At 42.0% G+C, this 26400-nt stretch overlaps 1 long non-coding RNA gene across 2 annotated transcripts; it reads right to left on the bottom strand.

Annotated features, from left to right (window-relative positions):
* Positions 1–677: 677 nt before the first annotated feature.
* LOC115110831 (uncharacterized) lies at positions 678–22644 on the bottom strand. 2 transcript variants are annotated; one of them, XR_003860692.2, is made up of 3 exons: positions 22395–22644; positions 15553–15634; positions 678–4596 (listed from the first exon to the last, which is right to left on the bottom strand). It is a non-coding gene; the product is annotated as an uncharacterized LOC115110831 (long non-coding RNA). The 2 variants fall into 2 exon arrangements; XR_003860693.2 differs by having other exon boundaries at positions 15553–15606.
* Between the last annotated feature and the right edge of the window lie 3756 nt (positions 22645–26400).

The raw sequence follows: 26400 nt of genomic DNA, 5'->3' as shown, positions 1-26400 counted from the left end.
TCTTGTTGGAATACTTCGTTATGCACTATTCTCTTACTCAAGTTGGGGGGCCCAGCTGCTGTGCAATACTAATGTAATTAAAAAACTTTGCAAATTAGAAATTCGGCCAGTGATATTCCTAGATGTAAATTGAAATATTACCAAATATAGAAACATATTGTGATTTGCTATCAGAGGGATACATTTGGCAAGGCCCCATCTTTTTTAGATACCAAATATAGAAACATATTGTGATTTGCTATCAGAGGGATACATTTGGCAAGGCCCCATTTTTTAGATACCCCTACCCAAGATCGAACAAAACAACCATGTTTTTTTCACATCTCGGTCTCCCGTTTATGAAACAGATGTTTGTGTAAAAATATTTTACTGCAAAAGTGGTTAAATTGATAGATATTGGGACATACCCCCTAAACTCTAAAAGTACAGAATAATGTCTGGCTTGGGGTGGGCCACAAATGAATTTAACCCAATATTGCAAGCTCTGACATTGCTAAAATGTGAAATACAAGTAGTCAGTTGTCTGCCCTATATACACAAACAAACATCATTAGGATATTGACACAATTTTCAATCCCAATGATAACTAACAATCAATAGCTTTGACCAATCCCTGAGGTTTGTAAGACCATGGGTTTAATAATAATTAGGCAAAGACAGCTTATGCAAAAGGTCAGTACAGTTTATTCATGAGAACGTTCTGAAGTCCATAATACAAAGACATCCATTTTTATACCTTGCTCCTTACTTACGCACATACTTCCACACAAACAGTAGATATCCTACGCACATACATACACACGAACAGCAGGTGAGTTGTATCCTTCTCCAGAGTTCTCACCACTGTGTATCACTACCCAGCCGACAGTTCCATTCCCCTGAGATTAGAGAAACATTGAGAAGTACTCCCTGTCCTATCATAAGTTTCTCTGAGTTCTAGCCAGGTCGGGTCAAACAGTTGAATTGTTCTCGGTATTTTCTTAGGCACACACTGTCTCGCCTATACTTCTAAATGGTAAGTCTTAACCTGTCCTATGCACACACAATCATAAGAATTCTAGTCTTATGATTCAAATACATTTCACTCCATTATACAGTGACAGGGTAGAATACTTTTAGTCATTATCTTAACATTACCTTAAACATATAAATCATATGAATTTCTATTATATCTTCATACATCTTGGAAATATAGACATGTAAACACAGAGATACAATAGGTGGAATTTAACCAAATTTGATCACATTCACATTTGATCCAAACAAATAAATGGCCTATACATAGGCTACATTACATTACCACTTAGTTTACCCTGGCAAGAGCGACAGAGCGCATTGGCTGTAACCTATGTAGCTGCAGTGGTTATCATTAGCTCAGTTGAGCAGACTGAGAAATCATCTTGTTTTCTTCACATACATTTCTGAAAAGGGTTCTTGCTTCTGTATGTCAGGAGTGATGTGTTGTCAGGTTTGCTATATAAATATAGTTACAATTCATATAAGGGAATAAATTCATTAGGCCCTAATCTATGGATTTCACATGACTAGGAGTACAGATATGCATCTGTTGGTCACAGATACCTGAAGAAAAAATAAAGGTAGGTCTGTGAATCAGAAAACCAGTCAGTATCTGGTGTGACCACCATTTGCCTCATGCAGAACGACACATCTCCTTCACATTGAGTTGATCAGGCTGTTGATTGGGGCCTGAATCTTGTCCCACTCCTCTTCGATGGCTGTGCGAAGTTGCTGGATATTGGTGGGAAATGGAACATGCTGTCGTACATGTCGATCCAGAGCATCCCAAACATACTCAATGGGTGACATGTCTGGTGAGTATGCAGGCCATGAAAGAACTGGGACATTTTCATGTTTGCGTTCAGATCCTTGCGACATGGGGCCGTGCATCATGAGGTGATGGCGGCAGATGAATGGCATGACAATGGGCCTCAGGATCTTGTCACGGTATCTCTGTGCATTTAAATTGCCATCGAATAAAACGCAATTATGTTTGCTTACCGTTGTGTATGGCTTCTGTCGTGGAAATTTCCTTAATTACCAATTGATGAGAGAGCAAATCACACGAGTCAGAGTTATGCTTAATCTTCACTTTTAATAATAATCAAGCTTTTGCAATAGCATTTTGACTTTCAACAGTTCAGTATCTCTAATGAAAAGTTGAGAGTCCCCAACATAATGGCAAATGGGTTCCTTTATAGCAAAGATCCACCCCCTCCTAGACGACATGACAAAACACAGGTCTTAGGAACTTACACAAAGAAAGACTTCACTTCAGAGAGGAATATCCCCTAGTCAGACAGAGTTGGCTATAAATTATCGTTCAGTTTGCTCTCCTAAACAAAGCTCTTATCTCGTCCTTGGTACAAAATGGTACCAAGACATTACCCCCACCCTATGATATATATCAAATTGTCATTTAGATAGAACCAATTCTAAATACAACCAATCCTGGACAAACTCAAGAAGAGGAGAGTGACCCTATAGGTCAACAAAGAGGGAGCATAGAATGATTCCAGACACTGCCATCCTCCTTTCCCCGATGGGAAAAGTAGGGAGTGGCTGGCACACAAACACAGTGGAGCAAAAAAGCAAAAGATATGTTTACACATGATGACCCCTTGACCTCTCCCCTCTCTGCGGCCCATGCAACTTAGTCTTGACATAGAACAGATAACTGCCAATGGCCACCACTATAGTACAACAAAATACATTCTTATGAGAAATAACTCATAAGCATATGATGAATATAAAACATCTTATCTATGTTACCCACCAATTCAGATTATTCCCCAACATTCCCCTCTCAAGGGACTCAGTCCCTTCTGAAGAATCAGAATAGTAACATGGCACCTTACTAATAGTAGTTGCAGAGTATATAATACAATTAAAAATCCATAATCAAAATTTAAAGATAATAAAGAATCAAATCCCTTCAATGTAAGTATTCACCCGTCAGAAACTGAGTTTACAATGTTTATACCATAATACAGACTTGCACCTGTTTAAACATATAGAATAATACATTTGTTGAGTAAAAATGAAAATAACAAAACATATAAATGCTCCCAAAATTACAAGAGAACCCATGTCTAAACACAGGCATCATTACAACCTATAGGACAGTCATCCCTCTAAGTCCTCATGCTTAGAATTGGGTTCACCACTATCAGAGATATAGTCAGGAATAGGGAATGGGTCAGGGAAATCATTCATATACAGTGAACCCTCTCTATCTACACTGTCCAGTGAGAATATTTCACTGTGATCACCTGATTGTTGTCCATCAATCTCAGATTCCTCATCTACACCTACTTCATTTGCAAGCAAGGGCATAGTAAGAACAACATCAACCACTTTATTAAACTATTTTTTCACACAAATGATAATCAGCAACAGAGCAATCAGTAATATTAGACCATAGATGAACCAGTGGAAAATGGTCGCAGCCCAAGCACCAAATACTGACTGAACCCATCCTAACGGATTCCAGTTGATGTCAGGCTGGTGTTCCCTTTCGAGAACACCCCTAAGCTCTTTCAAATGTTCCACTACAATAGTCAAATTGTCATCTCCCTGGGGTATAAATGTACAACAGTGATCTCCTATAATTTGACACACCCCTCCTTCACGTGCTAGCAACATGTCAAGTGCCACCCTATTTTGTGTTGCCATGAGTTGAGTGGCTTGTAATTCTGGTCTTATCATAGAAAACCCTGCAGTGGTCAAATTTACCAGGGATTCCAAATGATATCCTAGCCTATCCAACTCATGTGCATTCTCCGATGCCCCATACCAGGGGATTAAACCACGCCAGAACATTTCCAATTTCGAGGATCATCGAGAGTCACTAGGGACATTATTGTATTGCGAGATGTCCCTCTTAATCAGTCTTAACCTGCTTGGAATAGAGGAATTTGTTTTATACATTACCACAAGGGAGATGTTTAGTTTACCAAAAATACAGCACCCTGTCCAATTTGTGGGTAGGTAGAGATAAGCTTTATCACCACAAATCCAATATTGATCAGTAAATGTTGCCGAGCCAAATTGATGAGGAGAACGATTGTCAGTTTCAGCATCAATAATGGTGTGTCCCACCCTCAGTCTAATGGGGTATCCAGAGCTGCATGTTCCCTTCTTCCAGCTACATCCTATTGGGAAAACACTATAATTGACACATGTTGACATTCCCAGATAGGATTCATTCAATTGTAGTATGGAAATATTGCTGGGATTGTGACAATGACAGGTCCTAAATGGGGTTCGCCGGGGTTGGACTTGAATAGGTTCTGGTACACGGGATCTAGGTTCTAAGATTATTCTACTACACCAATGTGAACAATCAAATCCCCCCCGTAAAACTTTTGTTGATGACAAATGACCAATAATGCGTGGATCCAAGTAGACCTCTCAGCTACGCGAACAGCAGTGGGGGTAATCAGCATCACCTGGTATGGTCCAGTCCACCTCTGCTGGTTCCAATGCTTTCGTCTCAGGTCTTTCACCACCACCCAGTCACCTGGTTGCAGTTTGTGCAGGATCCCCACCAGTGGCTGGGGTAGAGCCGCTTTCACCCTGGGGAAAATAGCCTTCAGAACATTGTTTAGAGCAGTACAATAACTTACCATGTCATCATCACAGCCCATCAGTGTCAGCTTGTTCTGTGGGAAGGGAGAATTAATCATCCTCATTGGTCTACCTGTCAGAACCTCATGAGGAGCCAATCCAGTGGTTCTGTGGGGCCTCCCTCGCATGTACATCAGAGCCAGGGGGATCACAGTGACCCAAGAAAGCACCGTCTCTGCCATAAGCTTCACCATCTTAGATTTCAGCGTTTGATTAACGCGTTCAATTAAACCCCCGGATTGCGGGCTATAGCTACAATGGGTCCTGAGGTCTATCTGCAGACTCTCAGACAAGTTCTGTATCACCAGGTTTACAAAGTGGGAGCCATTGTCGCTGGTTAATTTAGATGGTAACCCCCACCTTGGGATGATCTCCCTAAGGAGATTCTTGGCTACTGCCATAGCAGTGGAATGTCGACATGGGAATGCCTCTACCCACTTGGAGAAGGCATCCACTATCACCAGACAATATTTGTAACCTTGACAAGGAGAGAGTTCAATAAAATCCATCATTATGTGTTCAAATGGTCCTTCAGGGGGTCGGATGAGCCGACAGTGGCATGGGAATACCTCTTCCCATGTTGTTAGTCATACAAATCACACATTTTGCACAAAATTGTTCAGCAAACACAGAAAACCCAGGTGCAAACCAAAATGTATTTACAAAATCAACAACTCCCCCCTTTGACACGTGATCTCTTCCATGTGACAACTTAGCTAAGTAGGGGAAACATGAACGTGGTAAGACTGGTAGCCCAGCCGGGCCCAGCCAGAGTTTCTGCACCTGGTCATATGTACATAGTCGTTTCCACTTCCTCAACTCAACAGGACCTACAGAGGATTGTAAGTCAGAGATGTCAGTGGGAGAGAAGAGGTTACTATCAGGAAGTAAAACCATCTGTAACACAGGGGCCTCCAAGGAGACAGCTGCTGCCTTAGCTGCCAAGTCAGCCATAGCATTACCTTTGGAGACAGGGTCGGAAGAGTAAGCATGAGCAAGGCACTTACAAACAGCAATTTCAGAAGGGAGCAAAATAGCTTTTAGCAAGTTATCAACACGTTTTGAATGAGAGATCGCCTTACCAGAGGAGGTCAGGAAGCCGCGCTGTTTCCACAGAGTACCAAAATCATGTACCACACCAAAGGCATATCTGCTATCTGTATAGATTGTAGCAGACTGGCCTTTAGCTAATATGCAAGCTCTAGTGAGTGCAAAGAGTTCTGCTGCTTGAGCAGAAAGGTGGGAGGGTAATTTCGCACTTTCCAGTGTGGTTGAGGCAGTAGTAACCGCATACGCAACCAATGGTTCTTCTTTCTCAGAACGCTGAGCAGAGCCATCTACAAACAGTTCCAAATGTGCATTTTGCAAAGGGACATCAGTTAAATCCGACCTTGGTTTAGAGACAAGCTCCAACAGTTCAGCACAGTCGTGCGGCTCTCCATCATCCTCGGTGGGCAACAAAGTAGCAGGATTTAACACAGTGCACCTCTTCAGGGTCATATGACACATTGTCAGAAGAACATTCTGATAATGGAGCAGTCGAGCTGGTGTTAGATGGGCCGTCTTTGCCTGTGAAATAAGAGCATGTACAGCATGAGGAACGTGTACAGTGAGTTCACACATGGCAACAATATCTGCACAAGCCAACACAGCTTCAGTAGCAGCAGCCACATCTCTCAAACAACAAACCAGACCTCTGGCCACACTGTCCAGCTGTTTGGAATAATACCCAACTCAGCCACAGCTCTCAAACAACAAACCAGACCTCTGGCCACACTGTCCAGCTGTTTGGAATAATACCCAACTGGGCGCTGCTTTCCTCCATGTTCCTGTGTTAAAACAGATGACATAAAACCATTTTTCTCACAAACAAAAAGGTTAAAATGTTTAGAATGGTCAGGGAGCCCCAAACAGGGAGAAGTAGTCATGAGTTGTTTCAGTTTGGTCAGAGCAGTCAGTCCCTCTGGTGTCCACTTAATTTTGTCACTCATAGCCATTTTGTGGCCATAAATAAGGTCAGCAAGCGGCTGCACCACCTCAGCATTGTCAGGTAACCACGCCCTACAATACCCTGCCATACCAGTCAATGACATCATGTGTCGTTTAGTAACCGGCTGTGGGACAGAGAGAATAGCCTGTATCCTCTCTTTACCCAGCTGCCTGCCATTGGGAGAGATGTCATGACCCAAATACCTTACTGCCTGTGAAACCAACTGTAACTTCTTCTTTGAAACTTTGTGGCCATTCCCAGCGAGAAATATCAACAGAGCCCGAGTATCAGTTTCACAAGTTTCCACTGAGCTGGAGCACAACAACAAATCATCCACATACTGAATCAGAGTGCTGCCCTCAGGGGGTATAAAACCCTCCATATTTTGTGCTAAAGCCGCTGAAAAAATTGCGGCGGATTCCACATAACCCATTGGAGCGACGGTCCAAGTAAAACGCTTTCCTAAAAACGTGAAAGCAAACCAGAACTGAGATTCTGGTGCCACTGGAATACTGAAAAATGCATTTGTCAAATCAATCACAGAGAACCACTCTGCTGTGGGTGGTACCGGCCCCAACAGTGTAGTAACATTAGGAACCACCGAGGCATGGGCAAAACTGCATCGTTCACAGGCCTTAAGTCCTGGACAATTCTCCAATCACCTGAAGGTTTTCTAACAGGCAAGATAGGGGTGTTACAGGGTGATTCTGGACAGGGAATTAAAGCACCATTAGCTAACAAGGATGCATGAACAGGTGTAATACCTGCTATTGCCTCCTTACTGAGTGGATACTGTGCTCTAGACGGGCGCCTGGTATCTTTAGGAGTGACTACCATTGGCTCAGCTCCCTTTATTCTCCCAAAATCATACTTGTCCCTTGCCCATAGGCATTCAGGGATCCCTCTCAGGAGGGGTGAGTCTTCACTCAACAAACATGATATTGGTAGAAAAAGAAAACTGATCAACACGATGCACACCCCTCTCAGTTGGTGTTCCCCAACTGAGTGGGTAACAACTTGTCAGTGTGCTGGGTGAATAAGTTGACCCATCAGGGCGCATCTCCCAGTCTGTAGCATCAACCAAGCATTTCATCCAAATTCCAGTATCCACCCATTCTACTCTGTCTGATTTTGCCAGGGACACATGTGGTGCGCTATCCTCAAACAGGTAGAGCTCTTTCTGTGCAGGGGTTAGATTAACCCCTAAAGCACAGAAATCACTGCTACAGTATATACCCTCACACTGCACTGACTCATTCTGTAATGTATCACACAGCCATTGTTTCTCATAATGGAGATCTCTTGTCAATGGTGAAAAATGGGAGGTGCAATGTAAGCCTGCTTCAGACATGAAACTGCCCTCGTGGCCCCAATGGGTTTTGACCATTGAGAAAACACGAGCAATATTGGGCACCTCATCATCAACATCCCATGCATAATACCAGTCACAACCCTCAGACATTAACATCAATTGCTCCCCCTCTTCCTCCTCTTCCTCATGAATAACAGTTAAACCGGTTCGGCCACATGTTATTGTTAGAGGAATTCTAAATTCCTATATGTTTTGTAGCCAAAACCAAATTCACACTCTCTCTATTTCATAATAAGTTGTAAATGTATCATTTTGCATGAAATAGATCGAGACCAGTCTTAAAAACAAGTTCAGCATTTATTCTTGATGAGTACTGACCCAAAATACAAAGAACATTACATTTTAAAGAGAGAACATAAAATGACGTCATCAGGTTCTCACACTCTCTCCGATCCACACAATAGCGCAGTGTCTTCAGGTCTGGAGATGTCTTCTACTCCCCTCATAAAACAAACATTCCAATCTGTCTAAAAGATATACTTTTCTCCACTAATGGAACATCAAACAAACATTCTTATCTGTCTGAAAAGATATATGCCCTCCTTTCTCCCTTAATTAACCTCTTCCTTCTACCCCCTAATTTTTCGAACATTCTGTTAAAAATCGCACAACATTTCAGCGCCCTGCTACTCATGCCAGGAATATAGTATATGCATATGATTAGTATGTGTGGATAGAAAACACTCAGACGTTTATAAAACTGGTTAAATCACGGCTGTGGCTATAACATAACGTGCGTTTCATCGGAAAGCGCAGGAAAATCTGATCACTGAAAATGGAAAAATATATCCCTGCGTGACTTGAACCAATTGATAAAGGTGAACCACAATTAATGGGGCTGAGGTTGCAGTACCTACAGCTTCCACACGGTGTCTAGAGTCTTGTCATTTGCCTACTATTTGTTTCTTGGTCAAACAGATGCAAGGCAGCGCAGTTCTTCAGGTCTAGGACCAGATATTTTGGTTGAGTTTCTACCTGGACATTTTTCCAGATGGACAGCTATAGAATATACTTCTTCTTGTGATTAATTTGATCGCTTATTAACGTTTACTAATACCTAAAGTTGCATTACAAAAGTATTTCGAAGTGTTTTGTGAAAGTTTATCGTCGACTTTTTGAATTTTAAAAAATGACGTTACGTTATGAAACGCTTTTTTTTTTCGTTGATCACACAGTCTACATATAACGATATCTAGGCTATATATGGACCGATTTAATCGAAAAAAAGACCCAATAGTGATTATGGGACATCTAGGAGTGCCAACAAAGAAGATGGTCAAAGGTAATGAATGTTTTCTATTTTATTGTGCGGTTTGTGTAGCGCCGAATATGCTAATTATTTTGTTTACGTCCCCTGCGGGTCTTTTGTGGTGTTACATGCTATCAGATAATAGCTTCTCATGCTTTCGCCGCTACGCTAAATGCTAAGCTAGCCATCAACACTCTTACACAAATGATTGATTTTCTATGGTTCAAAAGCATATTTTGAAAATCTGAGATGACAGTGTTGTTAAGAAAAGGCTAAGCTTGAGAGCAGGCATATTTATTTCATTTCATTTGCGATTTTTAGAAATCGTTAACGTTGCGTTATGGTAATGAGCTTGAGGCTGTAGTCACGATACCGGATCCGGGATGGATCGGACTATGAGGTTAACAAACAGTTTCATTTGTTCTATCTGATTATTAGCTTAAAAAATATATATATTAGTTAATTATCCCGTAGGTCACATCCTATCCTAGAACACAATTTACCCATCCCCCCTTTGTTACCTGGCTATGCCCAGGTAACAACCTTGCCTACTCTTAAACAATGACTTAGGTAAGATTAGTAAATTATCCTAATGTCTGACATCATCATGTAGGAGCCCCTTTTAGTTTTCCACATGTCCAATTCTCCCTTGGGCGTCCATTCATGTCAATCCTGTACCAATACTCTGTCAAGTTTCTTATCTACTTTAAAGAAGTATCTGTGCTACTTATATATTTTCTTAAATATATATTTACCGATAACCCTTTTCTCTCATATCTCTCAAATACCACTAAGCTTCTAACTGTTTGACTTTATCTACAATCATTGATTTTAGAAAAAACATGTCTATGAGCGGCTTTTCTCTAAAGTCCTTACATTTCCTTAATCAATCAATCTTAGTCCTAACAATAATCCTAAATCATCACAGATGTCCTATATTCCTGTTAAATGTAATACTATTTAAAAACTTCTAATAATCAAACAAAGTCTAATAAATGCTAACCATATCAAAATCCTTCCTACACTAACAAGCCCTTTCCTTCAGGGACCCTCAGTATTCTATCTGACAATAACATGAATTTAATATGTGTTGCAAAGTGTGGAATACCTTATCTACAGTAATTTATCACCCCTAAAAACTGTAACTTATTTTTCTATGTAATTCCCTGCCCTATTGGCTTAATCTATCTCCTATCCAAACCTCAATGTATCTTATCTTCCCCTATTTATTCTCAATGATAAATATGATGATTTTTTTTCTCTGTTACAATACCAAATCATTAATAGCCCATTCAAAAACTTCACAGCTAATGTTGTAAAACAGAATCCTGAAACACTTTCTCTTCAGTGAATCAAACAATAATTCTAAACCCCTAACCAAAACTCCATCATAATGAATTTACCTTAAAACTAGTAACTCAATATGACCATATTCATTATACAAATGACTCTCCCCTGAGGCTGATCAGACCTCAGAAGACAGTCATGATAAGGTCAATTGGTAATAAAATAAGAAAATTCACTTGTGTAATTAAAACTCATAAAATAAAAACTCATAAAGTTCCATATTTGAGCGTGCTTCTTTAAAATACCTTTGCACTAAAACAAATAGTCCTAACAATTGTTTTATGTGTATATACTTGCAGACCTGTTTTAATTTGGTCGTTTATGGCCTCATTCTCCCCAAGATTATAATCCCAGGAAACATCTAAAATTGAGACTCCTAAACATCAATTTTCCCAGAAGAACACAACACGCCTAACTAGTGTTATATAAATAATCAAATATCAAGCATTACTAGCTGGCCAACGCTCTGGTTAAACCGGATGTCCTCAGATAACTCTGGGCCCAGTGTCCTCAGTCAAGTTTAGAGCCTACGTGCAATAACATGATTATAATTGCACAAAACAGTTCAAGGGAAGGACACATGGTTGCCATCACTCAAAATATACTCCCCTACAAACTACAAAGAACATCCTGCAACACTAACGAGCTTAGAGTGCCAAACTATCTCACTGACATTGATCCTTGCATGCACTCCTGCAAAAACAGGAAACACCTGAGCCTAAAGCAGACACTGCCAGTTCCCCTTATCTCACGCTTCCTTGACACACAAACATTTCATGAGCACGCACACTCACACTCCACCCCCCTCTACTGGTCGGGTGCCAAGAGCAGAGGACTCTGCTGTGCACCAATGGGGCTCCTGCTCTGGCTAGAGCAGGCCCGCCTCCAACTCTTCAGGACCAGTCAGAAGACCAACACGACGAGACTCCACCTACATTATTCTGTGTATACATTCTGCTGCAAAACTCTGTCTAAGCAGCCTAGTTTAGCTGACTCCTCACAGAGCCAAATGCTTAGGTCCGTGCACGCTTAACTGCAGGACAAGATATCTCTGACTTTAAATAAACTGCCTTTTTGCTACACCTGATTCCACTCTGTCCAGCGTCGTTGTTTTGCACTCCCTCTCCAGTATGTAAACACCAACAAATTGGTAGCAGAGGATGGTTTTTCCTGAATTCGATCTATGATAAGTTGGTGTGAGAGGACGAGACAAATCAGCGGCTCAAAATCAGACGGAGGAGTGACCTGTAGTCCAGGAGACCATCACCCATTCGTCTTGGCTCAGGAAACCTGATCAGAGCGCTCTACCAAAAGGTAAGCAGAACCTGTTAAATCGAAATCTGCATATTATATTATAGTCTAAACCAAATTTTGATCAGAAGTACTGAGTGTGAGTATGAATCGTTGCCAAATTATTTTGACATAAGAACCAAAGGCATTGATCAAAGAGATCTTGTTTTGCTAAAAAAAAAAATTTTTTAATTGGACTGTGTTTGACCAATGTACTAGATTCCCCATGGGACCCGGTTTGTTCATGAAAATCTGCATAGAAAACTGTCCTATTGAATAGGTTGTGTACGAAGTGAAATGTTAAACTGTGGCTGTGTTCTTTTACATAATGGATACTGAAAACTAATGTAAACTGAGTGAATTGTTTTTGACACATGATGAAAATTTGATGTGACGTTCCACGATTTTGAGACCGGGGAAATTAAATCCATAGACTACAAATCCCATATCCAATTGAGAGAAACGTTTGTTGCGGAGTAACCGCCATGCTAAGTTACGTAACTGGGTTATATGTACTCGTACTGCTAGTCTAGCCACCTAGTAGTCTAGTCATCGTGCCGCTTTCATAGCATCTTGTACACCCGCTGAAGAGCCGCCGAGCTGAGCACTGACTTATGATTGACAGCCGCCGAGCTAAACACTGATTTTTAGTTTTCCATTTCTGTTGGTATTTCCTAAAGTACTAAGATTATTCTGACAATTGTTATAGAACCGCCTAAATTTACTAATATAATTGTTCCAAAATGAAATTACTGAATTATTTCTAGATAATACCTAAATAATTCTTTTTTGGTTTTCCTATTTCTATTGGTATTTCCTAAAGTACTAAAATTATTCTGACAATTGTTATAGAACCGCTTGAATTTACTAATATATTGTTCCAAAAGGAAATTACTGAATTATTTCTAGAAAGTACTTAAATAAGCCGCCGAGCTAAACACTGACTTTTAGTTTTCCTATTTTCTATTGGTATTTCCTAAAGTACTAAAATTATTCTGACAATTGTTATAGAACCGCTTGAATTTACTAATATATTGTTCCAAAAGGAAATTACTGAATTATTTCTAGAAAGTACTTAAATAAGCCGCCGAGCTGAGCACTGACTTTGATTGACAGCCGCCGAGCTAAACACTGACCTTTAGTTTTCCTATTTTCTATTGGTATTTCCTAAAGTGCTAAAATAAAATAAAAAACGGTTCCCAAAGTGATAAAATTATTCTGACAATTGTTATAGAACCGCCTGAATTCACTAATATATTGTTCAAAAGAAAATCGCCGAATCATTTCTAGAAAATACCTCAATAAATCGCTGAACAAATTCAAATAAAATACCGGATAAACACACACGTAACTGCCACCACATAACTGATAAAATCTTTGTGTGCGAGGGTGGGGTGCAAGAGATAAGTCTGTGCCAGCACCGCTAATACATCCCTGGTCTCGATCAAGGACGGGCTAAGTATACAAAGATAGAAATAAACACATATTACACAGGACATAGTACAGGACTGACTGAAACCTAGAGGCAGATAATCACTGCTTTAGTTATATCTTGCCTAACTGCGTTAATAATTACCTTAGCAGTTCACGTAATTATTTTGTGATAACATGTCTGGCTCAACTACACCCAAACTCAAGTTCAATGAATACTTAGAACAGCGCATGACTGATAGAGCGGGAGGGAAAGACCAGTATAAAAAAATAAAGAAAGTGTGGGAGGGGGTAAAACTAAAATGGATACAGGCAGGTTGCCTTAGAGGGGGACCTCCAGTAGACGAGGAACTCCAATCTATGCAGAAAGGGCTAGAAGAAGCCGTAGAGGGGACGACAGCAAGTGAGACATAGGGGAACAAGACTCATTTGTTCAAAAAGGAAGGCACCAAAGAGAGAGAGCGAGCCGAAGCGGAGTTGAAAATAGGGACATGGGTGATACAAGAGAGTAGGAGGGTGCTGCCAAAAAACAAACTGGACATGATGTGTGTGGCCTCAGCAGAGACCAAAACTCCACTCGAGAGTTTACCCACAGTTCCCCAAGTTGCCAACACCAGCACGGCGTCTGCTCCTCCCTCACTATACCCAGAAATACCAATAGAGGTGGCCCAACCTCCGCCATACTCAATGGGGCATAATCAACGAGGCCCATCTCACAACCGGTTCAATGGTAACCTTTTCCTCACCAGGACCCAGCCCGCAATACAGGCCCCAGTCCTAAGTGTACAGGCAGGCCAGCTGAATGGGGCTATGAGCTTCGGAATAACAGGAGAGCAGATTGTGTGTGAGCAACTCCCCACCACCCCAATACCCTCCCCCACAGCAGTATATCCTGCAACAGCAACAGCCACAATGGGCTCAACGGGGCCCCTACACTGGACCACCCAGAGGGGGAAACTACCAGTGTTATAACTGCGGAATTCCTGGTCACTATGCCAGATATTGCATGAAACCACTCTCCCCGCAGCAACAGCAATGGAGAGAAAGAGGACGTGGAGGAGCACCAGGAAGAGGGAGAGGAAGAGGAGGACCCCCTCATCTACACTACAACCAGGACCTAGTCAGCCAGCATACAACCACCCAGGACCTAGTCACATGCAGCAGCAGCAGCAAGATTACAACCAACCACAGTTCCAAGGCATGGCAGGGAACGCCATGCCCTGGCCATGAAGATGCCCACCACCCACGGCAGGAGAAGGGAGACAACACTTTCAACAGCACACTGAACCAACAATGATGTGCGAAGTTGAGGGTGTCCCCCATCAGTTCCTGGTAGACACGGGATGCACCTATTCTGCTATCAAGTTCCCCCAAATGCTTTCATCTGATTCCATATACGTTGACGATCTACTACTAGGCGCTCCTACATCTGACCTCTGCCTACAAATGACAAAAACACTGCTAGACTTCCTAGCCACCAAGGGATACAAGGTCAAACTGAGCAAAGTACAGACCTGTAGAAGAACAGTCATCTGGGGCGGCAGGGTAGCCTAGTGGTTAGAGCGTTGGACTAGTAAGCGGAAGGTTACAAGTTCAAACCCCTGAGCTGACAAGGTACAAATCTGTCGTTCTGCCCCTGAACAGGCAGTTAACCCACTGTTCCTAGGCCATCATTGAAAATAAGAATTTGTTCTTAACTGACTTGCCTAGTTAAATAAAGGTAAAATTAAAATCTTCCTGGGAAGAGAAATCTCAGGAGACGGAGCAGGACTCTCCAAATCACACAGAGACTCTATTCTCCACCACACACGCCCCATTACTGTGTCAGGAATGTTGTCATTCCTTGGACTGACAGGCTACAGCTGCTCACACATACCGGACTTTACATCCAGAACTGAACCCCTGAGGGAAATAGTGCGTGTAGCAGGACCAAGGAACCTCCATGCACCCCTGACCTGGACGCCTGACGCATCAACAACTTTTGCACTCCTGAAAACAGATCTATCAGTGGCAGCAGCGCTGATTGCACCTGACTACAACAACAAGTTCCATTTGGATGTTTCTGAAAATGAAGGATTCACCTCATCCGTTCTTTTCCAGAAACAAGAGGGGGAGAGAAAGGTATTGATTTACCACTCCTCAAAACTGGACCACATTGAGGTAGGACAGACAACATGTTCCAGATACGTTGCTGCAGTAGCAAAAGCTATTGGAAAAACAGCTCACCTCGTGATGTGTCATCCATTGGAGATCCACACCCATCATGGCGTCGCTGCGTATCTGATGAGTAAAGAATTCACGTTCAGTGCTGAAAGAAAAACCAAGATCCAGAACAAATGCACACAGTCACATATCACGTTTGTGAACACAGAGAAAAATATGGAAGATGCACTCAACGCAGAAGAAGGACTGCCCCACTCTTGTGCTGAAAGAGCGGCACAAGAACTAAAACTGAGACCAGACCTGAAGAATGAACCACTGACCAATCCCGACCAATGGCTATACACTGATGGCTGCTGCTACAAAGGAGAAGAAGGAAACATAGCAGCCTATGCGGTGGTGCAGCAACTCCCAGACGGCTCACACGTCACCCTTGAATCAGCCATCATCCCTCAACCAGCACCTGCCCAATTAGCTGAAATCATCGGATTGACGCAGGCCCTCATCAGAGCAAAAGGAAAGACTGTGAATATCTATACAGACTCAGCCTATGCCCATGGAGCAGTCCACACTGATGGACCTGAACTTTTACAAGAAGCACATGGCCCCACACACGAAGGCAAACTAAAGACCCTTCAAAAGGTCTCGCACATCTGGTGGCACCCTCACATGAAAGAAATGACTGCCTTATTTTGTGACAAATGCAATGTTTGTGGCAGCCACAACCCAAAGAAACCATATCAAACACCAATGGGCTTATACCCAGTACCTAATGCATGCTTTCAGGATATTAGCATAGACTACACCGACATGGGCCCCGAAAATGTATCCAAAGGAAAACGCTATCTCCTAGTTATGGTAGATAGGTTCTCCAGGTGGGTAGAAGCAATACCAACAGCAAAGGAGGATGCTAGGTCAGTCATTAAGTGGCTACAAACCGAACTAATACCCAGGTATGGCATCCCAAGACAAATCAGATTTGACAAATGGCTCACATTTCAGTAACAAACACCTAAGACAGGTGGAAGAAAGATTTGGCATAACACACAGATTCGGTTCTGTGTACCACCCACCGGTCCCAAGGTCTGGTGCAGGTACGAGGTTGACATGGGTTGAAGCCCTGCCTCTGGCGCTGATGGCCATGAGAGCCTCACCAGGAGCAGGCACCCATCTCTCTCCTCATGAGATAATGACTGGTAGAGTCATGCCTGGTCCACCAAGGGAGGGAGGTCATATGCCCGCTCTTGATGTACAACAAATTGAAATGTCGGATTATGTGAAAAAAATTGACGTAACTCTCTGCAGCACTCTCTTCTCAGGTTCGCAAGGTCCAAGAAGGGGAGCTGCCGGGGGACACTCCACTACTGAAGGTAAAAGTTGGTGACTGGGTGAGGGTTAAAGTCCACAAAAGAAAGTGGCTGAAACCCAGGTGGACTGGACCGTACGAAGTGAAGGAGGTTACTTCACACTCAGTCCAGGTCAAAGGTAAATCAGGCGCACCTTGGCACCACCTTACACATTGCACCCCAGCCCCAGCCCCAACTCCTTCCAGAACACTGACTGAAGTCAGAGCTGATTTAAACAGCCTAATTTCGATACCAAATGAAGACACTCCTGACTCAGGTGATGGAGTATCAAACTCCATCTCCCCTGAAAAAGGAACCTCGCCCAGTTAGAGGGACATCTCTCTCTCCCTGGGCAAGGCTAGGAATATCTGGGCCCTTGGTTGGGTTATTCCTATTGATGGACTCCTGGATGGATGCCTTTGGTAAATATAAAACACTGATCTCCTCTATCCTAGTGTCCATTGCTGTTTTTGTAGCTATCCTAACCCTGTGCGGATGTTGTTGCATTCCCTGCGCCCGCACTTTGGCCACTAGAGTAATTACCACTGCTATTACCCCTATGCCCAAGGACCAGGTCCATATGTACCCGTTATTGTCAACAGATAACCCAGAGGATGTTTTTACCTCTTTTGAGGAGTATGCCCTCCCGCCACAGTATTCCTCCTGCCAGTAAATACCAGAGTACCCTTTTATCCTCTTTTTATGTATCATTACCTTATTTTTGCTTTCTAATAGATAGGGGGAATGGACTCGTTCGCTACTTTTCGTTTTTCTCGTTCGCTATTTCTCGTTTTATAATAGTATTCCAGTCTAATAGATGTGAAGAGGGGGATTTGTTATATAAATAATCAAATATCAAGCATTACTAGCTGGCCAACGCTCTGGTTAAACCGGATGTCCTCAGATAACTCTGGGCCCAGTGTCCTCAGTCAAGTTTAGAGCCTACGTGCAATAACATGATTATAATTGCACAAAACAGTTCAAGGGAAGGACACATGGCTGCCATCACTCAAAATATACTCCCCTACAAACTACAAAGAACATCCTGCAACACTAACAAGCTTAGAGTGCCAAACTATCTCACTGACATTGATCCTTGCATGCACTCCTGCAAAAACAGGAAACACCTGAGCCTAAAGCAGACACTGCCAGTTCCCCTTATCTCACGCTTTCTTGACACACAAACATTTCATGAGCACGCACACTCACACTCCACCCCCCTCTACTGGTCGGGTGCCAAGAGCAGAGGACTCTGCTGTGCACCAATGGGGCTCCTGCTCTGGCTAGAGCAGGCCCGCCTCCAACTCTTCAGGACCAGTCAGAAGACCAACACGACGAGACTCCACATACATTATTCTGTGTATACATTCTGCTGCAAAACTCTGTCTAAGCAGCCTAATTTAGCTGACTCCTCACAGAGTCATATTGCTTAGGTCCGTGCACGCTTAACTGCAGGACAAGATATCTCTGACTTTAAATAAACTGCCTTTTTGCTACACCTGATTCCACTCTGTCCAGCGTCGTTGTTTTGCACTCCCTCTCCAGTATGTAAACACCAACACTAGCATTCACTATGCTACTTCCGATTCAGAAACTCAAAAGTGAACTATAAACTAAACCTAATGATGATTCCCCTTTAACTCAAATCATTAATCATAAGTTTAAAACAACGTCAATGTATATGTTTACTTAAATGAACATGTTACCCTTAGATACAATTAACCCGATAACATTATTGTATTACTTTTTCCCCTCTGCCGCAAATGTCGTACATTTCTCAGTGTAAGAAATCCTAATCCCAGATATTTACTAAAAATGTAAACTTGTTTTCCCTTGGCTCCTTCAACTCACATATTTTAGATAACTTCCATCCGTCCCGGTATGAAGAATCCTACTCAAACACACCAGAACAAATGCTTAATTAAGTTAAATCAACTCCTAGAATAACCAATCTTCAGTACCCAAATAAACAAACCACTTTTATCAGCAAAAAACAAACTATACAAAAACCCACTACTATAACGCTTCAGATGACAAAATTACTCAGAAACTCACGTTTACATCTCAATAAAACAAAACACCATCTGCGTGTTCCTCAAGAAAAACAACTTGCCCCTGTTACATATGTCTACGTATCAAGGGAAAAGCTCAAATAACCAAATTCAACCTAGCTAGTTTCCCGAAACATATACAATTATGTTTTACTATAGAGGTTGCTTTTCAACATTAATACCCTAACATTGTTCCACATAATGGAAACAGTGCTCAAATTCACTGGTGTTACATAAACAATCAAACCAGGAATCAATAACCATCAGAATCCATTATCACAATGTTTTACGATTCAGACATTCAATCTCCCTTTCTCATGGCCTAATTACAGTCCAGATAAACGCCACAAATCAATGATACCCACCTAGCGAATCAGCTGCTAGTTTTTAGCATCTTTCCTGACGACTTACATACTCCTTTTAAAAATGTATTTCGACATTTTTATCAACTTCTGAAAAGTGGTTCAACAATAATGCACGCATTTTCCTTCTAAAAGACACGAACCATTTTCTCCGTTACCCCCAGTCCGTGGCGACAAAAGTGCCTCGCGAGTGATGTCATCAACAAGCGCTCAACCTTGGCTCAATCCGTAACGACTTTCAATGAATTGTAAATAATTGTTGTTCGATTAACCAAACCTAATTTATCACATCTGTTCAAATCCTGAATTATAATTTACCACCCCAACCAATATCTCTAAATTCGCTAATTTTATAAAAACATTTCGATGGGCATAAATCATAATTGTCTCTTTGTTATCATTTAGAATCCATTTTGCTCTAAGTAACTGTCTCGTCTTTGACTTAGTATTTTAATTACAACTCTATTCCCAATACGTTATTCACTTGTCTAATTAAAACTCATACTAGCATATGTGAGTGTGCACCTTTAAAATACCTTGTCACTGGGAACAGGGAAATCCCCTTAACCCAAACTTTTACTACTACAACGGCACCCAATAATTCTGATAATCCCTTCACATCGTTTGTTTTAAATCTCTTGATGTTTCATGTAACTCATTCAGTCTATCTTCAAATTGTCGTCCCAAAATATTTTATACACTGCCATACACTCAAACCACTGTGATTGACGCGCACTGCCCCTTTAAGACAAGACATATACTTTTTCCACGGAAAGAAAAGTAGAGAAAAATAGATTGTGTTTTTTAGGATACGTTAACTTCTAGTTCGAAATCCCAGGAGTTACCTAACCAAAAATCAGTACTCGGAAAAATAATCACAACTTTTTAAGATTAAACTATTCTTACCTATTTTATAGTCCAAAGCACTGCTTTTCAACAGATCGCTGCCTGCACCCGCATGCCCGACTAGCATCACCACCCTGGATGGTTCCGACCTTGAATATGTGGACATCTATAAGTACCTAGGTGTCTGGCTAGACTGCAAACTCTCCTTCCAGACTCACATCAAACATCTCCAATCGAAAATCAAATCAAGAGTCGGCTTTCTATTCCGCAACAAAGCCTCCTTCACTCACGCCGCCAAGCTTACCCTAGTAAAACTGACTATCCTACCGATCCTCGATTTCGGCGATGTCATCTACAAAATGGCTTCCAACACTCTACTCAGCAAACTGGATGCAGTCTATCATAGTGCCATCCGTTTTGTCACCAAAGCACCTTATACCACCCACCACTGCGACTTGTATGCTCTAGTCGGCTGGCCCTCGCTACATATTCGTCGCCAGACCCACTGGCTCCAGGTCATCTACAAGTCCATGCTAGGTAAAGCTCCGCCTTATCTCAGTTCACTGGTCACGATGGCAACACCCATCCGTAGCACACGCTCCAGCAGGTGTATCTCACTGATCATCCCTAAAGCCAACACCTCATTTGGCCGCCTTTCGTTCCAGTACTCTGCTGCCTGTGACTGGAACGAACTGCAAAAATCGCTGAAGTTGGAGACTTTTATCTCCCTCACCAACTTCAAACATCAGCTATCCGAGCAGCTAACCGATCGCTGCAGCTGTACATAGTCTATTGGTAAATAGCCCACCCATTTTCACCTACCTCATTCCCATACTGTTTTTATACTGTTTTTTTTATTTTTTATTTATTTATTTACTTTTCTGCTCTTTTGCACACCAATATCTCTACCTGTACATGACCATCTGATCATTTATCACCCCAGTGTTAATCTGCAAAATTGTATTATTCGCCTACCTCCTCATGCCTTTTGCACACATTGTATATAGACTGCCCATTTTTTTTCTTTTTTTTTTTCTACTGTGTTATTGACTTGTTAATTGTTTACTCCATGTGTAACTCTGTGTTGTCTGTTCACACTGCTATGCTTTATCTTGGCCAGGTCGCAGTTGCAAATGAGAACTTGTTCTCAACTAGCCTACCTGGTTAAATAAAGGTGAAATAAAATAAATAAATAAAAAATTGCACTATATAGCCCATTGAGTGCCTAGCACTTCCATTGCAAGCTGTAGCATCTTTTCAGACTATCTTTACGATACTTCTCCTTTTTAAAAGAAATGTATTTGGAACTTCTGGCCGCTTTTGAAAAGTAACTCTAAGCTATAATGCACGCATTTTCCCTCTAAATGCCACAACCCCTTTTCTCTGTTTAAATTTGAGGAACGATGTTGTTCAACGTGAAACGTCATCACACATCTGCCTGCCTCTGTAAAATATATATTCCCTATTCAGATTGCGTTCAGTTTTAAATTCTAATCATCAAAGTAAAACCAACCCAACTTCTCAACTTACCATACCCTAACATTTAAACGTACCATGTTTTGTGCTAAATTTATCATATGTCAGTCGATTCATAAATAGCTATAATGTCCGGATAGCATGAAATTGTATCGTATCTCTCCGTTATTCCCTACATTTAACTTTAGGTGACTTTCTCTTCTATGATACATTTATTTAAATACGACTCCCATCTCAATACATTATTCCCCCAGATCATTTTGGGCAAAATAGCGTATTACCTCAATTGTCTCGCCATTATTTTTAATGCCTTAATTTTTTTTTATTCAATCTAAAACACATAATAAACGTTCAGTTATATTTAGACAAACACTGGCGACCGTATTTTTCCGGCAAAACATGCAAATAGGTGAATTTCACTCTAATATCAGTTTTAGTTAACCTAACCGCCTCGGCTGGGAACCGAACCGTGGATTGCCGTTGGTAAGACTGCTGCGCTCACCACTATACTACCAGTGCTATGGAATTGACTGAGACTCTCCGCAAATATACCCATTTTACAGTTATCTGTATTTGTTACTCCGGCATCTAGACAACAGAAAATAGCCCCAATTTAAACGCCCAAAGTTTTCCCTCAGTTAGGATTCTCATTAATCTCGCTCCCTTTGTATCTGACCCTTATTTTTCTTTACCCGATTGTCGCCTCTGACTTTCCCCACAGTTAAATTACAACCTTGTTGACGACTTTTGCAGGGAGTGTTACACTCCGGGTTGAAATGTCCAATTTTGTTACAATTAAAACATCTTATATTTTTCTTTTGACTCACCTTATCCATTTTTCTCGACTTTATTCCCTTCTCTAACTCCATTATACATCCCTCGGCTTCAGCGGGATCCACATACTTGGGTGGTAATTTCACAGGTAGCTCCTGTGGCCGTATTCTTATAACCACTATTTCGTCGACTGGATTATCTCTGTATTGTTGGTATAATCGAGGAAGATATAGTTTGTTACCCTCACGCCCACCCAATTGGTTAACATCTGCAGGAGCGGAGGGCAGCGCCTCTCGAGTCTTGTCAGATTTACCCTTTTTTCCTGCGTGTCCAATTCTCTTTTTTGCTTCCGAAAGCCAAACTCCGGCGGTGTATAACCTCTGTTTATTCTGCTTTTTCACATTATTTCCACATTCCTTATGTATCTGTTTTATAAGGGATTCTAACTTTTCGACATCTAGGCGTCCGTCAAAACCATACCTTTTTTCCCATTTAGGACAGAAATCCACATTCCTTCGAACTTTTTGTTTCATATAACGGTAATCTTCCGTCTCTTCAGAAAGCAGTTTAGAAGAGTTACTACCCATTATAATAAATTACTGCCCCTCCTAATAATTCCAATCTTCAACACTTTATGTTAATTTCTCTTTATTGGAATCCTTATCTACTCACTCCTAATAATTCCAATATTTAACACCTTATGGTTAATATCTCTTTATTGGAATCCTCATCTACTAAAGTCTGACATTAAGTCTCACCCGTATACAATACATTACTGTTCCTATAGGACTTCTGCTAAGATTGTCGCTCCAAATCAGCTTACTTGTAGGATTGACCGAGGACAAATAGACAGAGTCTCAATAGTCTCCATCCACTCGTCGTTCAATCTGACACTAGTTTTCACCCGTATACAGCGATCACTGTAGGAATATACAGTAATCACTGTTCCTATAGGACTTTGAACTAAAATGTCGCCCCAAATATAGCTTAATCTGTAGAGTTGATTGAAAATGACCAACGGAAAAGCAACTCAATTGTTCCCCATAATCTAAATAAAGACCACCAACCTGCAGTGTCTATTATCAAGAACTATATATCTATGGGGTTACTTGTTCTGTCTTTCCGCTGGATACATTGTTCAATCTGACATTTAACTCCCCCGTATACAGTAATCACTGTTCCTATAGGACTTTTAACTTAAACTATGTCGCTCCAAACATAGCCTACTTGTAAAGTTGCCCGAAAAAAAATGGACCGAGGCCAGTCCCAAAACCAATCCTGCAGTGTCTATTCTTGAAAGCTGATGGTATAAAATCACCTGTTCCGTTTCTTCCCCGGAACCTCAACCACACAATCACTTTTCACTATCAAGAACACAGACTACTAAAAACCGGGAAAGACCCCCGTCCATTCATCGCTCGATCTGACACTAGTTCTCACCCGTATACAGTGATCACTGTAGGAATATACAGTAAGTCGCTGTTCCTATAGGACTTTGAACTCAAATGTTGCTCCAAGCATAGCCTATTTGTAGAGTTGACTTTCAATCTGAGAACAACTTAAATCCATCCTATGATAATTTAAGTAATTCCCTCTTAATCAAGAATAGAGATTACTGACCTTATCGCCGACTGGGAAAGCAATGTTCGTTGTATCTAGTCACCCTCCCTTTATTCTGTGATAATACGCAGGCCTGAATTTTAACCTCAATTCGGAGGCCAGGACTTTTTTTAGTAAACGGGTGTCTCCCATCCGTGCATGATTTTCGGCGTACTACCTCCAGATAACAGGGAGGAGTATTTAGATCCGGCTCGAAGGACCAATTGTTAGAGGAATTCTAAATTCCTATATTTTTTGTAGCCAAAACCAAATTCAAATTCACACTCTCTTATTATTTCATAATAAGTTGTAAATTTATCATTTTGCATGAAATAGATTGAGACCAGTCTTAAAAACAAGTTCACCATTTATTCTTGATGAGTACTGACCCAAAATACAAAGAACATTACATTTTAAAGAGAGAACATAAAATGACGTCATCAGTTTCTCACACTCTCTCCGATCCACACAATAGCCCAGTGTCTTCAGGTCTGGAGATGTCTTCTACTCCCCTCATAAAACAAACATTCCAATCTGTCTAAAAGATATACTTTTCTCCACTAATGGAACATCAAACAAACATTATTATCTGTCTGAAAAGATATATGCCCTCCTTTCTCCCTTAAACCCGCAAGGTACAGACAATTAATTTGTTTTACCTACATTTTCGGTCCTAGTTTAACCAAGAACCCATACATTTCATACCATAACATAATAGTATTAAAATAAATGGTTCTAATTTAAATGTATACATAATTAATCATTTCAACCATAATTTCCTCCAACAGTTATGTTGATGCCCAGTTTACACAGGAGGTCCCTGCCCATCAGATTGACAGGACAGTGGTCAGAGTAGAGAAATTGATGTTGACACTTCTCCTCACAAAAGGAGACAGGCAGAGGCATAGTTACCTGCTCTCTGAGTGGGAGGCCTGAAGCCCCTATAGTTTTGACTATTTCATTAGACATGGGAGGTTTTTATCATAGCCTTGCAGTCAATGACAGACATAGCAGCCCCAGTATCAACAAGAAATATTAATGACTCACCATTGGCGCAAGCCTCCACTGTTGGCTCTACTCTCGGAAGGGTGTGACACTTTAAAAACAAATGCTCTTGTTGCTCTGAGGATTTTAGCACAACTGTCCCTGTCTTCTCATCATTTCAATACTCCTCCTCCTGTCCCTGTCCTGGATTGTACAGGGTCGTCTGTGCCGGCGGCCCCGTCTGCCAGGCTCCAGTTTGTCCTCTGCCTGGAGGGACTCCTTGTGGTCCCCACTGTTGCTGTTGCTGGACCCCGTGAGGTGGCCCGACCTGCCATTGCTTGGGAGGTGGCTGCCACGGCTGTTGTTGGAATGGGGCTGTCCATGTATGTGCTCCTTTTCCTCCTCTTCTTGCCCCCTCCTCTCGGGCCCCTCTTCTCGGTCCGCCCCTGTCTTTGTTCCTCTGTGGATTTGTTGGCTCAGAGCAGTCAGCAGCAAAATGACCCGGCTTCCCACAGTTGTAGCACCTGCGCACTCCACCCCCTCCCTGCTGGGGCTGCTCCCTGGTAAAACGTCATCTGGGCAGCCTGTAGTTTCTGTGTCTTTACTTTTTCTTCCTTTATTTTTTCTTCCTTCTGAGTACTTTGTTGTCTCTCGGCATGCTTGCAGTGCTGTACCACCGTTGCTAATGGCTCAGTCTCCCAAATGATGCAGGTAGTCTTCACAGCTTTCTCCAGGCCCGGTGTCAGACCCCTTACCAGGGCGTCTTTCAGCAGATCCCCATATGCATGTTCGTTTGGTCTGATACCGCTGTGTAGCCTGAAACAGGTCTCAAGTCTCTTTCTGAAAGCCTCCAGGCCCTCATCTTTCTTCATAGTGCATTCTCTGATAGCAGTCCAGTCAGTCTTAGTTGGATACATCTCCACAATCCTGGCCAGCAGCGCCGTTATCTGGTCCTGATATGCGCCATTCTCAGCCCACAGGTAGTTGCAATCAAACTGTCCCTGTACATCCGCCCACCTGAGTCCCAGTTTCTTTTTTACAGATATGGGCTATCTCAGCAGCAGATGGTTTGTACTGACCCACTAATACCCTCATCTCTGCTGAATATTTCACAGCGTCCTTACTTGGGTCTGGTAGGTCCTCTACAATGTCTTTGATTTCATCATGTCTCCACGTCCTCTGGACATACACAATGGGGTTCCATGCTGCGGCGGCAGCAGCATTAGCATCATCAGGTCGAGGCTGAGGGTTAGGACAGGCCATCAGAGGGTATTGATGATACATGTCTGATGCTGGGTCGTATTGGAAGGGGGTAGAGATACGCCTCTCCGTCCTGGTCCGTAGACGGTCCTTCAACGGGGGAGTCAGCTGGGGTGCCCCTCCGTCCTCACTTTCCTCACTGGAGCTGAGTGGAGGAGCCTTGAGAAAAGGATTGTTGATTTTTTTCTCCCTTCTGGCGTGCTCCCCCCACTGCGC

The sequence above is a fragment of the Oncorhynchus nerka genome, linkage group LG3, assembly GCF_034236695.1.
Source record: "Oncorhynchus nerka isolate Pitt River linkage group LG3, Oner_Uvic_2.0, whole genome shotgun sequence".
NCBI classification, from domain to species: domain Eukaryota; kingdom Metazoa; phylum Chordata; class Actinopteri; order Salmoniformes; family Salmonidae; genus Oncorhynchus; species Oncorhynchus nerka.
This window is presented reverse-complemented; position numbering and strand designations above follow the sequence as displayed.